The following is a 15,927-nucleotide window of genomic DNA, read 5'->3' as shown; positions in this document are numbered from 1 at the left end:
ACAAACTTCCATAGAATACTCACTCATATTAATAAATACACATGCATTTACATAGGAAAGAAAAACACAAAGACACACACTGAAATATACTATAATTATAATAATACAATGCAGAGAAGACTACAAGTTCTATCACATAGTATAACATATTAAGGCAAAGAGCAGTTCAGGTGTATTAGCACACACAAAAATACAGACAAAAGTGCATACAAGAACACACATTCTGAGCTACAAGAATGTGGAGGTGTGTGGCAGACAGAGGAAATAGGTACCTTATTTAACTTATACTTCTTAGGTTCCTCTGCATTTCTCCCCTGAGGGACCCTGTTATCTGTGGGCTTTGAGTGATGCCTAAGCCCCGCCCTCTCCCTGCATGGGTGTTTGTGTCTGGGTTCCCACAGCCTTTCCCTCTGTGTGTCTGACTCAGAAATACACGATCATAACTACAGCAGCCACAGTGCCAATTGAGAGAAAATCAGTCCCTGGGCATGTCTCTAGAGAAGGATATTCTGATCACAATAATATGTGGAGGCATAGTCACCTACAGAACTTGAAGGGAACCTGTCGGTGCCCTGAACATGTACAATCCAGGGACAAGGAGACACAGGGCAAAGAGGAAGGTAAGATCTGTGGATGCACATTGAGACTAAGACTAAAAGGTATCTTGCTTCTCTTTCCTCATTCTTTTTTTTTTGAGTTTCCAAATTTATCTTTATTCTTTTTTTTTTAATTTTAACAATTTATTGGGGCTCATACAAATCTTATCACAGTTCATACATATACATACATCAATTGTATAAAGCACATCTGTACAGTCTTTGCCCTAATCATTTTTTTCTCTTTTCTTCTTTTACATTTTATTAGGGACTCATACAACTCTTACCACAATCCATACATATACATACATCAATTGTATAAAGCACATCCATACATTCCCTTCCCCAATCATTCTCAAGGCATTTGCTCTCCACTTAAGCCCCTTGCATCAGGTCCTCTTTCCCCCCCGCCTCCCTCCCCATTCCCCCCTCCCTCATATGCCCTTGGTAATTTATACATCGTTGTTTTGTCATATCTTGCCCTATCCGGAGTCTCCCTTCCCCCCTTCTCTGCTGTCCCTCTCCCAGGGAAGAGGTCACATGTGGATCCTTGTAATCAGTGCCCCCTTTCCAACCCACTCACCCTCCACTCTCCCAGCATCGTCCCTCACACCCTTGGTCCTGAAGGTATCATCCACTCTGGATTCCCTGTACCTCCAACCCTCATATGCACCAGTGTACAGCCTCTGTCCTATCCAGCCCTGCAAGGTAGAATTCGGATCATGGTAGTTGGGGGGAGGAAGCATCCAGGATCCGGGGGAAAGCTGTGTTCTTCATCGATACTACCTCACACCCTAATTAACCCATCTCCTCTCCTAAACCCCTCTATGAGGGGATCTCCATTGGTCGACACTTGGGCCTTGGGTCTCCACTCTGCACTTCCCCTTTCATTTAATATGATATATATATATATACATACATGCACATACATACATATATACATATACACACATATACACATGCATACACACACTTACATGTTTTGTTTTTTTTTTGCATGGTGCCTTATACCTGGTCCCTTGGGAACCTCGTGATCGCACTGGCCCGTGTGCTTCTTCCATGTGGGCTTATTTGCTTCTGAGCGAGATGGCCGCTTGTTCACCTTCAAGCCTTTAAGACCCCAGACACTATCTCTTTTGATAGCCGGGCACCATCAGCTTTCTTCACCACATTTGCTTATGCACCCATTTGTCTTCAGCGATCCTATCATGGAGGTGTGCAGTCAATGATATGATTTTTTGTTCTTTGATGCCTGGTAACTGATCCCTTTGGGACCACTCGATCACACAGGCTGGTGTGTTCTTCCATGTGGACTTTGTTGCTTCTGAGCTAGATGGCCGCTTGTTTATCTTCAAGCCTTTAAGACCCCAGTCACTATCTCTTTTGATAGCCGGGCACCATCAGCTTTCTTCACCACATTTACTTGTTCACCCACTTTGGCTCCAGCTGTTGTGTCGGGAGAGTGAGCATCATAGAGTTCCAATTTAATAAAAGAAGGTATTCATGCATTGAGGGAGTGTTTGAGTAGAGGCCCAAGGTCCTTCCGCCACCTTAATACTTGACCTATAAATATAGACACATAGATCTATTTCCCCATCCTCCTATATATATTTGCATGTACATGTCTTTGTCTAGACCTCCATGAATGCCCTTTGACTCCTAGCTCTTTCCTCCATCTCCCTTGACTTTCCTCCTGCCCTACTACCATGCTTCATCGCCACCTGGGCTAGAGTATACCTTTTCTCTAAGCAACCTTACCCTTGATCGTTTCCCACCAGGCCTGCCACTCCCCCTTCTCTACCATTTGGGATCCCATGTTTTTCCCTTGTCCCTGGGTTTGTTAACACCACTTCCTTATCCCCCCTACCTCCCCACCCCAAGTCCCCCCAGAACTGTCGGTCCCGTTGTTTTTCCTCCAGATAGTTCATCCAGCCTGTCCTATTCAGACAGACCTGTGGAGTCACTAACATGCACGAAAACTAGACAGAGGAAAACAAAGCAACAGTATACAACCAGACAACAAAACAACCAAAACAAACCACTGACAAAGAACAGAATAAAACAGTTCACAAGAGAAAAGCTTGTAGTTAGTTCAGGGATCGTTTGCTGGCCCTTAGGAGCGTTTTCCAGTCCAGTCTGTTGGGGCACCACGCCCTGGCCCCAAAGTCCACTTTCAGCATTCCCTGGGGACCTTGCCACTCCATTCCCTTGCTGTTCCGCTGCACTCCCCCAGTGATTTGCCTCGGTGTGGTGGGATCTGGTCAGGTGCAATTCCCACTCTGTGTCTCCGGTGCTGTCCCCTGTATCGCCCTTAGTCACTGAGGAGCATCATGTCTCATAGTAGGGCCAGCCATGTTGTTCTCTCTGTGGACTGGCTGCTCTACTCAGGAACATCATCATCACGGCCTGGTGGGCCAGGCTGTGCTCCACTCTCTCCTCCTGCCCCTTCATCTGCTCCCGTGTGCTCTGATCAAATATGTCCATCTCCCAGAGCTGCAGAGTCAATGTCGTCCTTTGGAACAAATTCTTTTCAGGGGAGGGGCAGGAATCCACTTAATTTATGGTGCTGGGGCCAGCCTCCCAGACCTCTCCACCGGTTCCCTCCTCCACACCGGGATATTGCGTTCACACCTTGCGACACTGGGTTGAAGTCTGGTCCCACTTTCCCTGTGGAGATATAAACAATACCCTCCCCTTGGGTGGATTAATGCCCCATGACCCCACTACCCTTTTCTTCCTTGTATTCATCCTTTTTTTTTCCTTTCCCCACCTCCTCCACCTTTGTCTACCATGTACATCCCTGGTTTTGGTCTGGTCTCTTCCATACTACCCCGTCTTCACCCCTAAAATGTTTGTATACAGTAGCTTTTTTCCCTATGCCACTTTTGTTTTTTTTTTAAAAAAAATTTTTTTTTAATTCTTACCTCAGCGGACTCATGTTGTACTTGTCCTTTTGTGCCTGACTTACTTCGCTTAGCATGATTTCCTCCAGTTCCTCCCATGCCGCTATGTGCCTCATACGTTCATCACTGCTCTTTAGTGATGCGTAGTATTCCATTGTGTGTATATACCACAGTTTTTTAATCCAATCGTCAGTTGATGGAAATTTGGGTTGCTTCCAACTCCTTGCAATTGTGAACTGTGCCGCAATGGACATTGGAGCACAGATGTCTGGTCTTGGTTTGTTTCTTGCCTCTTCTGGGTATATGCCCAGTAGGGGGTTTGCTGGGTCATATGGTAGCTCTATTTCCATCTGTTTTAGGTATCGCCAGATTGATTTCCATAGTGGCTGTACGTACTTACAGTCCCACCAGCAGTGGATGAGAGTTCCTGTCTCCCCACAGCCCCTCCAACACTTGTTGCTTTCTGATTTTTTGAATTGGGCTACCTTTGAGGGTGTCAGGTGGTACCTCATTGTTTTTTTAATTTGCATTTCTCTTATGGCTAAAGATCGGGAACATTTTCTCATATGTTTGTTGGCCATTCGGATTTCTGCCCCTGTGAAACTTCTGTTTAAGTCCTTTGCCCACCTTTCAAGTGGGCTATTGGTTTTTTTCTTTTTGGAAGCTAGCAGAGTACTGTAGATTTTAGTAATAAGGCCTTTGTCTGATGTGTCATTGCTAAAGATGTTTTCCCAGTCTGTGGACTCTCTTATTACTCTCTTGGTGAATTCTTTAGATGTACACAAGTGTTTTATCTTCAGTATATCCCATTTGTCGATTTGTGCCTCCTCTGTGTTTGTGTCCTTCCCTATTTCTGATAGCCTGTGTATTCCCTGCGCCAAAGTTCTCAAGTTGGTCCCAATTCCCTCATTGATGGCCCTAATATTTTGGGGTTTAACTTCAAGGTCTGTGATCCACCTTGAGTTTATTCTTGTGCATGGAGTGAGATAAGGGTCTTGCTTCATTTTTCTGCATGTTGATATCCATTTTTTCCAGCACCACTTGTTAAAGAGGGCATCTGCTTCCCATTTGATCTTTTTGGGGCCCTTGTCAAAGATCAGCTGTGTGTATGCTGATGCTTTTATTTCTGGGTTTTCAGGTCTTTTCCATTGGTCTGAGTATCTGTCATTGTACCAATACCATGCAGTTTTGAGAACTGTGGCTGTATAGTATGTGCCAAAGTCAGGTAAAGCAAGCCCTCCCACGGTGTCCTTCATCTTGAGGAGTTCTCTGCTAATTCTGGGCTTCTTCCCTCTCCATATGAAGTTGGTAATCAGTTTTTCCATTTCTTTGAAGAAAGATGATGGTAATTGTATCGGGATAGCATTAAACTTATATAGTGCCTTTGGCAGAACTGACATCTTAACTATATTAAGTCTCCCTATCCAAGAGCATGGAATATTCTTCCATTTGTTGAGGTCACTCTTGGTTTCTTGTAATAGTGTTCTATAGTTTTCCCTGTATAGATCTTTTGTTTTTTCAGTCAAGTGTATCCCTAGATATTTCAGTTTGTGTTTGGCTATTGTGAAGGGTACCACCTTTTTGATCTCTTCTTCTGTGGTCTTATCTGATGTGTATAACAGTCCGATGGACTTCTGTTTGTTGATCTTGTATCCTGCCACTCTGCCAAACTCTTCTATTGCTTCCAGTACTCCCCTTGTGGAACTTTTGGGATTTTCCATATATAAAATCATATCATCTGCAAATAACGATAGTTTCACCTCTTCCTTCCCCAGACGAATACCTTTGATGTCACTTCTTTGCCTTATGCTGTTAGCTAAAACCTCCAGCACGATATTAAATAGGAGTGGAGACAAGGGGCATCCTTGTCTGGTTCCCTTTTTCAGTGGGATTGTGTTAGTCTTTTCTCCATTGACTATGACTTTGGCTGTTGGTTTTTCATATATAGCTTGTATTGTCTTGAGGAACTTTCCTTCCATTCCTATTTTCGCTAGTGTCTTAAACAGGAATTGGTGTTGGATGTTGTCGAATGCTTTTTCTGCGTCTATTGATATTATCATGTGATTCTTATACTTTTTCATGTCAATGTGACGAATAATACTAATGGTCTTTCGTATGTTGAACCATCCCTGCATCCCTGGTATGAATCCCACTTGGTCATGGTGAATTATTTGTTTTATATACTTTGTATTCTGTTGGCTAGTATTTTGTTAAGGATTTTTGTATCGATGTTCATTAGGGATATTGGTCTGTAGTTCTCGATTCTTGTGGGATCCTTGCCCGGTTTGGGTATCAGAGTTATACTAGCTTCATAGAAGGAGTTTGGGAGTTTGCCATCTTTTTCTATGTTCTGGAAAAGTTTGTGTAGGATTGGTATTAGTTCTTCCCTGAATGCTTAGTAGAATTCTCCAGTGTATCCATCTGGTCCAGGGGAATTTTTTTGTTGATAATCCCATGATAACCTTTTCTATTTCTTCTATTGCAATGGGTCTGTTGAGATTTTTGATGTCCACCGAGGATAGTCTAGGGAGGGATTGTTTTTCCAGGAATTTGTCCATGTCTTCCAAATTGTTGAATTCATTGGAGTACAATCCTTCATAGTATTGTGTAACTATCCTTTTGATTTCATTAGGGTCTGTTGTAATGACCCCTCTTTCATCCCTTATTCTTGCTATTGAGATTTGTTCCCTCCTTTCTTTGGTTAGGTTTGCCAATGGTCTATCGATCCTGTTTATCTTTTCAAAGAACCAACTTTTAGCGATACTAATTTTTTCCATAGTTTTTTTTATTTTCCCTCTCCTGAATCTCAGCCCTGATTTTTATAATTTCTTTTCTTTTGCTATTAGTAGGGTTGTCCTGCTGACTCAGCTCTAGTTTTTGTAAATTTTGTATCAGCGTTTCCGTCATGAGTCTCTCTTCCTTTCTCAGGTGTGCTTGTATTGCTATGAACCTTCCTCTGATGACTGCCTTTGCTGTGTCCCATAAGTTTTGGTACGTCGTGTGCTCATTTTCGTTGGTTTCGAGAAATTTCCTGATTTCGTCTCGGATCTGCACCAGTATGCACTCCTTTTGCAGTAGAGAGTTATTCATCCTCCAATTATTTGCTCTTATTTTCTTTGTCTTCCTTTTGTTGATTTCCAGTCTTATGGCACAGTGGTCAGAGAGAGAGGTCTGTATTATTTCAATGTGCTTAAATTTATGTAGATTTGCCTTATGCCCCAGCATGTGGTCTATCTTCGAATATGTGCCATGAGGACTTGAAAAGAATGTGACATTTTTTGTATTTGGATGAAAAGCTCTGTAAATATCTATTAGGTCAAATTGTCTAATTGTGGAGTTTAGCTCTCTAGTCTCCTAGTTGAGTTTCTTTCCCTGTGATCTATCTTTCTCAGTGAGTGGTGTGTTGAAGTCACCCACTATAATTGTCGAGTCTGTGATTTCTTTCTTAATCTTTTGGAGTGTTTGGTTCACGTATTGAGCTGGTCTCTCATTCGGGGAATATATGTTTACAATGCTTAGTGGTTCATTGTCTATCATTCCCTTGAGCATTATATAGTGTCCCTCCTTATCTCTTTTTATGGTTTGCACTTTGAGGTCAATTTTATCCGAGATAAGGATTGCAACCCCTGCTTTTTTTGTGTTGCTGTTTGCTTGGTAGGTCCTTCTCCAGCCTTTGATTCTCAGCCTATTTTTGTCTGTAGCCTTGAGGTGTGTCTCCTGTAGGCAGCAAATTGATGGGTTGTGTTTTCTAAGCCATTCTGCAAGTCTCAGTCTTTTAGTGCCTGAGTTCAGTCCATTGATATTCAGGGTTATTATCTCCATGTGCGGACTCTGTGATGCCATTTTATACTTTTTGTGTTGGGAGTTTTCCTACTTTCCTTTCTCATTAGTGTGTGTTTTGTGTGTGTATCATTCTTGACTTCTTTCCATCCTTAAGTCATTGCTATCTTGGGGTCTGTTTTCTCTTTGATGTGCTCTGGGTGAGGTTGTTCTATGTGCTGGTGTCTTATTTGTGCTTGGTGAGTGTTGTTCTTCTGCCCATAATGAGTCGGCGAGGATCTTTTGTAATGCTGGGTTTGTTGTAACGTATTTTTTGAGTTTTTCCTTGTCTGGGAAGACTTTTACTTCTCCATCGATCTTTTTTTTTTTTTTTTTTTTGTCTTTTTTTTTTTTAAATTAAAAAAACATTTTATTAGGGGCTCATTCAACTCTTATCACAATCCATACATATACATACATCAATTGTATAAAACACATCTGTACATTCTTTGCCCTAACATTTTCTTTTTTTCAATTTTTAAAAAAATTTTAACAATTTATTAGGGGCTCATACAATTCTTTTTTTTTTTTTTAACAATTTATTGGGGCTGATACAATTCTTTTCACAGTTCATACATATACATACATCAATTGTATAAAGCACATCTGTACAGTCTTTGCGCTAATCATTTTTTTCTCTTTTCTTCTTTTACATTTTATTAGGGACTCCAACAACTCTTACCACAATCCATACATATACATACATCAATTGTATAAAGCACATCCATACATTCCCTGCCCCAATCATTCTCAAGGCATTTTCTCTCCACTTAAGCCCCTTGCATCAGGTCCTCTTTTTTTTTTTTCCCCTCCCTCCCCTTTCCCCCCTCCCTCATATGCCCTTGGTAATTTATACCCCGTTATTTTGTCATATCTTGCCCTATTCGGGGTCTCTCTTCCCCCCTTCTCTGCTGTCCCTCTCCCAGAGAAGAGGTCACATGTGGCTCCTTGTAATCAGTTCCCCCTTTCCAACCCACTCACCCTCCACTCTCCCAGCATCGTCCCTCACGCCCTTGGTCCTGAAGGTATCATCCACCCTGGATTCCCTGTACCTCCAACCCTCATATGTACCAGTGTACAGCCTCTGTCCTATCCAGCCCTGCAAGGTAGAATTCGGATCATGGTAGTTGGGGGGAGGAAGCATCCAGGATCTGCGGGGAAGCTGTGTTCTTCATCGATACTACCTCACACCCTAATTAACCCATCTCCTCTCCTAAGCCCCTCTATGAGGGGATCTCCGTTGGCCGACACTTGGGCCTTGGGTCTCCACTCTGCACTTCCCCCTTCATTTAATATAATATATATATACACATACATATATACATATACACATATATACACATACATACACACACATATCTTTTTTTTTTTTGCATGATGCCTTATATCTGGTCCCTTGGGCACCTCGTGATCGCACTGGCCGGTGTGCTTCTTCCATGTGGGCTTATTTGTTTCTGAGCGAGATGGCAGCTTGTTCACCTTCAAGCCTTTAAGACCCCAGACACTATCTCTTTTGATAGCCGGGCACCATCAGCTTTCTTCACCACATTTGCTTGTGCACCCATTTGTCTTCAGTGATCCTATCATGGAGGTGTGCAGTCAATGATATGATTTTTTGTTCTTTGATGCCTGGTAACTGATCCCTTTGGGACCACTCGATCACACAGGCTGGTGTGTTCTTCCATGTGGACTTTGTTGCTTCTGAGCTAGATGGCCGCTTGTTTATCTTCAAGCCTTTAAGACCCCAGTCACTATCTCTTTTGATAGCCGGCCACCATCAGCTTTCTTCACCACATTTACTTGTTCACCCACTTTGGCTCCAGCCGTTGTGTCGGGAGAGTGAGCATCATAGAGTTCCAATTTAATAAAAGAAGGTATTCATGCATTGAGGGAGTGTTTGAGTAGAGGCCCAAGGTCCTTCCGCCACCTTAATACTTGACCTATAAATATCGACACAAAGATCTATTTCCCCAACCTCCTATATATATTTGCATGTACATGTCTTTGTCTAGACCTCCATGAATGCCCTTTGACTCCTAGCTCTTTCCTCCATCTCCCTTGACCTTCCTCCTGCCCTACTACCATGCTTCATCGCCACCTGGGCTAGAGTATACCTCTTCTCTAAGCAACCTTACCCTTGATCATTTCCCATCAGGCCTGCCACTCCCCCTTCTCTACCCTTTGGGGTCCCATGTTTTTCCCTTGTCCCTGGGTTTGTTAACACCACTTCCTTACCCCCCTTACCCCCCACCCCAAGTCCCCCCGGAACTGTCGGTCCCGTTGTTTTTCATCCAGATAGTTCATCCAGCCTGTCCTATTCAGACAGACCTGTGGAGTCACTAACATGCACGAAAACTAGACAGAGGAACACAAAGCAACAGTATACAACCAGACAACAAAACAACCAAGACAAACCACTGAAAAAGAACAGAACAAAACAGTTCACAAGAGAAAAGCTTGTAGTTAGTTCAGGGATCTTTGCTGGCCCTTAGGAGCGTGTTCCAGTCCAGTCTGTTGGGGCACCACGCCCTGGCCCCAAAGTCCACTTTCAGCATTCCCTGGGGACCTTGCCACTCCATTCCCTTGCTGTTCCGCTGCACTCCCCCAGTGATTTGCCTCGGTGTGGTGGGATCAGGTCAGGTGCAATTCCCACACTGTGTCTCCGTTGCTGTCCCCTGTATCGCCCTTAATCACTGAGGGGCATCATGTCTCATAGTAGGGCCAGCCATGTTGTTGACCCTGCAGCTATGGGAGATGGACATATTTGATCTCCATCGATCTTGATCGATAATTTGTCTGGGTAGAGTATTCTTGGATTTGCGTTGTTTTCTTTCAATTTTTGGAATATGTTACTCCACTCTTTCCTTTTTTTCATAGTTTCTGCTGATAGGTCTGAGCATATCCTTATGTGGGAACCTTTATATGTGATTGCTTGCTTTTCCCTAGCTGCTGTCATGATTTTCTCCTTTTCCTCAAAGTTTGAAAGTTTAACTATCATGTGCCTTGGTGATTTCTTCTTGGGGTCCCGTCGTGCTGGTGTTCTTTCAGCCTCCTGGATGGTTGCTTGTTTTTCATTCATTAGGCTGGGGAAGTTTTCCTCCAAGAATTCTCTCGCTATTGTTGCAGATGACTTCTTTGTTGTGTCTTCCTCCGGTAGGCCAATAATTCTAATGTTGTTCTGCTTCATAGCATCAGACATAGCTCTTAGGTTTTCTTTGGCTTCTCTGATGCTCTTATTAGATTTTTGTTCACGTTTATTAAAGTCTGCTTGGCTGTCCTCCACGACACTGATGCGGTTCTCTGATTCCTCCAATCGATTCTCAAGGAATATGATTCTGCTATTGTTTTTCGTTACCTGCTCCTCAAGCGCCTGTATTTTCCTTTGGTATATGTCTTTTATCTTCTCTATCATTTCATCCTTTTTCTGTAGTGTTTCCCTCATATTCTGCATCGCTCCAAGCACCATTCTGAGAGCTTCTTTGTATGGCATCTCAATGTCTGCTTCTTCTATGTATGTTGTTATGTTCAGGACATCTTCTTCCTTTGCCTTTTGTTTCTCCTGTTTTTTCGTTGAGGTCATTGGGGGTGATGGCTGTTTGCGTTGAGTTGTTTTTGAGGGACCAGGTGCCATTTTCTAGTCTCTCTCTGGAAGACTTATAGGAATTCTTCTTCGCTCTTCCTACAGCTGATTTTGCTATGGGATTAACCTACCACTTTATCTTCCTGTGGCTTCCCTGTTAGGGGAGTGCCCCAGAAGGCAGATCAACTGCCTGCACCAGTGTGGCAGAGGCTGGGCTGAAGTTCCTGCTATTGGTTTGAATATTGATAAGTGTTGGCTGAGCTGCCTTATGTCCCCAGGTACACAGGCAGGAACTCCCTGGTGAGAAGTCTGAGGAGTATCCCCTGGAGAGCAAGCAGGCCTTACCCTACCCTTGGGCTATCTATGCAGGGTGGAGCTCACCTAGCTGGGTGTGACCCAGGCGCAAATGCCCTAGGGCAATGGGAGTGTCCCGTAAGTCCGCAATGGAGTGTGAGAGAGCAGGGCAGGAACAAGGGGGGTGAGAAAAATCAAAAAGTGAGACTAGACTGTGCAGGGGTACAGGGAAGCGAGGGAAGCAAAAGAAACTATGTAGCTGAGTCCCACTCCCTGCCTGTGGGTCTACAAGGGCTCACTCCCTGCCCCAAGCCCCAGCGGTAGTTCGCAGCTGAGCCCCAAGAAGGGTCGCAAGAAAACTGCTGAGCCGCCCCCAGAGAAATGGGGGGACAGAGAGCAGAGATGTTAACCGACGCCGCCGTGTAGCTGAAGCTTGATCCCTGCCTATGGAACTGTGGGGGTTTGGGTTTATTCCCTGCTCAGACCACGCAGTGCGGCTGCGACTGCGGCTGTGCCTTGAAAAAGCCCCTGCGCAGCCCTCCAAGGCTGTGTGGGAATATAAAGCAGAGACACAAACAGAAGCAACAATGTAGATGAACCCCGATCCCTGCCAGTGGAGCCCCAAGAGTCCTGTTCCTGCCCTGAGGCAGATAGGGAAAAACTGTGGCTGTGCTGAGACCAAGCCCTGCTACAGGCTCCAAATGGTCCCGGCTTGGGCAGATCCGGCAACTGGACTAGGGTCGAGCCCCAGCCGGCTTCCACTGAGGTAAGCCAAAAACCCCCAGGCCCTCAAAACCCCGTGGATCTGTGCCTACTTATCTTTATGATGCACCTCCTGCGATCCAGTGGCGTTGAATTTCACTCTGAGCAACTCTCCTGGGCTGGATTCTGCGGAGTCCCTCTGGTGTGTGTCACTCCGTCGCCATCTTCCTGGAAGTCCTCTTTCCTCATTCTTGTATCAATGTTCACAACTACTAAATCAAACAAACAAACAACATTTGAAGAAAAAACTGATTATCAAATTAGTCTGTGGTGGACAAGGGCAGACAGGAGCTGTGAATTAATAAAATAAATGAACTCAGAGAAGAAAACCACTGGATGAGTGGAGACAGGTGACTTGATCTAGGATTGGTCTACTGGTGATAAGTTTTTATAGTATTTTGTCTGAAAAATATATATATATAAATAAAGTGAGATCCTTTGTACAGCAGGGACTGTTATCTGGGGTAGTGGGGAATACAAGAAGGGTATTGAGAGCATGGGTAAAGTGTTTTAGGAAGCAAATGATGTGAAGCGAATTCATCTTAAACGTAGGAATTACCAGTTAATATGGGACATTTGGGGGGAATTAAAGGGAAAAACAGAACAGAAGCCAAGTTCAAAATCATCCTATCATCACAGGGAGATGGGGTGTGTGTTTCAAAAAGAAGTGAGATGCACAGATTCTTTTTTTTTTTTAAATTTTATTGGGGGCTCGTACAATTCTTTTTTTTTTTTTAACAATTTATTGGGGCTCATACAAATCTTATCACAGTTCATACATATACATACATCAATTGTATAAAGCACATCTGTACAGTCTTTGCCCTAATCATTTTTTTCTCCTCTTTTGTTTTTTTACATTTTATTAGGGACTCATACAACTCTTATCACAATCCATATATATACATACATCAATTGTATAAAGCACATCCATACATTCCCTGCCCCAATCATTCTCAAGGCATTTGCTCTCCACTTAAATCCCTTGCATCAGGTCCTCTTTTTTTTTCCCTCCCTCCCCTTTCCCCCCTCCCTCATGTGCCCTTGGTAATTTATACATTGTTATTTTGTCATATCTTGCCCTATCCGGAGTCTCCCTTCCCCCATTCTCTGCTGTCCCTCTCCCAGGGAAGAGGTCACATGTGGATCCTTGTAATCAGTTCCCCCTTTCCAACCCACTCACCCTCCACTCTCCCAGCATCGTCCTCACACCCTTGGTCCTGAAGGTATCATCCACCCTGGATTCCCTGTACCTCCAGCCCTCATATGTACCAGTGTACAGCCTCTGTCCTATCCAGGCCTGCAAGGTAGAATTCGGATCATGGTAGTTGGGGGGAGGAAGCATCCAGGATCTGGGGGAAAGCTGTGTTCTTCATCGGTACTACCTCACACCCTAATTAACCCATCTCTTCTCCTAAACCCCTCTATGAGGGGATCTCCGTTGGCCAACACTTGGGCCTTGGGTCTCCACTCTGCACTTCCCCCTTCATTTAATATGGTATATATATATACATATATACACATACATATATACATATACACATATATACACATACATACACACACATATCTTTTTTTTGCATGATGCCTTATACCTGGTACCTTGGCACCTCGTGATCGCACTGGCCGGTGTGCTTCTTCCATGTGGGCTTTTTTGCTTCTGAGCTACATGGCCACTTGTTCACCTTCAAGCCTTTAAGACCCCAGACACTATCTCTTTTGATAGCCGGGCACCATCAGCTTTCTTCACCACATTTGCTTATGCACCCATTTGTCTTCAGCGATCCTATCATGGAGGTGTGCAGTCAATGATATGATTTTTTGTCCTTTGATGCCTGGTAACTGATCCCTTTGGGACCACTCGATCACACAGGCTGGTGTGTTCTTCCATGTGGACTTTGTTGCTTCTGAGCTAGATGGCCGCTTGTTTATCTTCAAGCCTTTAAGACCCCAGTCACTATCTCTTTTGATAGCCGGGCACCATCAGCTTTCTTCACCACATTTCCTTGTTCACCCACTTTGGCTCCAGCCGTTGTGTCGGGAGAGTGAGCATCATAGAGTTCCAATTTAATAAAAGAAGGTATTCATGATGCACAGATTCTTTGAGAGATACTGAGAGGGAAAAGAATCCCCAGACACAACAGGAAGTCAGTGGTGAAGCTCCATCTGCACCTCCTCCTTGGTCTCAGTCTTGTGCTCTGTGGATCCTGAGAGACCTCCTACTACATAACCTCTTCCACTAGGGGTGTTCTTGTCTGGGTTAACTCTGATTTCCCCTCACTGTGTGCATCGGTCTGGGTAGACTAGAAAAACAAATCCATAGACACACACATATGTGTATAAGAGAGATTTTTATATAAAGGGCAATTGTACATTATGAAAGCATCCAAACCTGTCAGGTCCAAGCCCATAAGTCCAGTATTAGCCCATATGCACTATACTGATCTCTAAAGTCCTCTTCAGACTCATGAAATACATGCAATGATGCCAAATGCAAGATGATTATGGGCCAGTGGGTACAAAGTCTTTGGATCCAGTGGCATTGTAAGCTTCTCAGCACTGACAGGGGTCTCTACATGCCTTCTCTAGCACCCAAGTCTGCATCGGGGTAGGTCCATGTGGCTTCTCCTCTAGGATGTCTCACAGGGAGTCAGCCTTGTCAGTGGGGTGTCTCCCAGGGAGTAGAGAGAGTGTCTTCTACCTCCAAGAAGGAATACCAGATTTCCCAGAATTGTCAGGAGAAGACCATGCCCACAAAGAGGTCTTATTGTCTATGATTCAATTGAAAGACTGACTCCACCCCTTCCCTCTTTATCCTCTCAAGTCCCAAATTTACACCAGTTTATTTAACTACCACACGGTGCATCTTTTGCACAGTAATACACAGCTGTATCCTCACATTTCAGGATGTCTATGTGAAGTTATAGTATGTTCTTACCATTGTCTCTGGAGATGGTGAATTGACCCTTTGGAGAGACTCTGAGGCATGTCATACCAACAGAATTAATGCAACCCTCTGCCGCCCCTTCTCTGGAGCTAGGCAAACCCAGTGCATATCCCAGCTACAGATTGTGAATGCAGAGACTGCAGGGGAGAGTCTCAGACGTCTCAGAGAAGCCTCGGGCTGCCTCAAGTCTCCCTCAGATTCCATATCTCCACCTCACACTGGACACCTGCAAACACACAGACATCCTGATCATGAAAATCATAATATTTTCACTGCCTCTCACTCACACCCCTTCATACACACTTGCCCTCCATCAAAGCACCTTTTGAAATTCCCAAAAGGAAAATTGAGCTCAATACAGATCCCATGGTGACTTGATGTGTTCAGTCTTGAATGGGGGCACCTGGGAATTCCAGAGGTGGAGCAACTGTCCAAGAGCTTCAGAGTTGGGACTTGGATGGTTTTCCTCAGCAGGGGAGGGGTCTATTTGCATACCTTCTGCCTATATAGTCATAAGTAATGTTGAATGACTTCTAAGAGAGTCACTCCAAGAGTAGATAAGAATGTTCTAGGTGTCTTGGAGATCCCTGCGTGTAGGTTTCATTACACAGTGGGCTGCTAACTGCAAGGTCATTCATTCTAAGTCTGCAGTGGTTCTGCAGGAGAAAGAAAATACTCTCCACTCCCATGAAGGTTTACAGACTCAGAAGCCTCTAAGAGCAGTCCTACTCTGTCCTATAAGGTTGCTATGAGAAAGAATTGACTTAATGGAAATGTCCACCTACAGTTAGAGACACTTCCTAGAAATGTGCCCCCTCCTCCCCACCCCTTTAAGTGAGTGGGACTTGGCCTCAGCAGAACCATTTTGTATTTAAAAGTCATACAAGAAGGGGGGTGGGGTAGTTCCCGTAAATGACTCAAATGCTTGGGAAATCAAAACTTAGTATCATTTGTTTAAACACAAAGGGTCTAGAGGATGTAATGACCAGTCACTTACAGATAAGGTCCCTGGAATGTTCAGTACAT

Source organism: Tenrec ecaudatus, chromosome 3, assembly GCF_050624435.1.
Source record: "Tenrec ecaudatus isolate mTenEca1 chromosome 3, mTenEca1.hap1, whole genome shotgun sequence".
NCBI classification, from domain to species: domain Eukaryota; kingdom Metazoa; phylum Chordata; class Mammalia; order Afrosoricida; family Tenrecidae; genus Tenrec; species Tenrec ecaudatus.
This window is presented reverse-complemented; position numbering follows the sequence as displayed.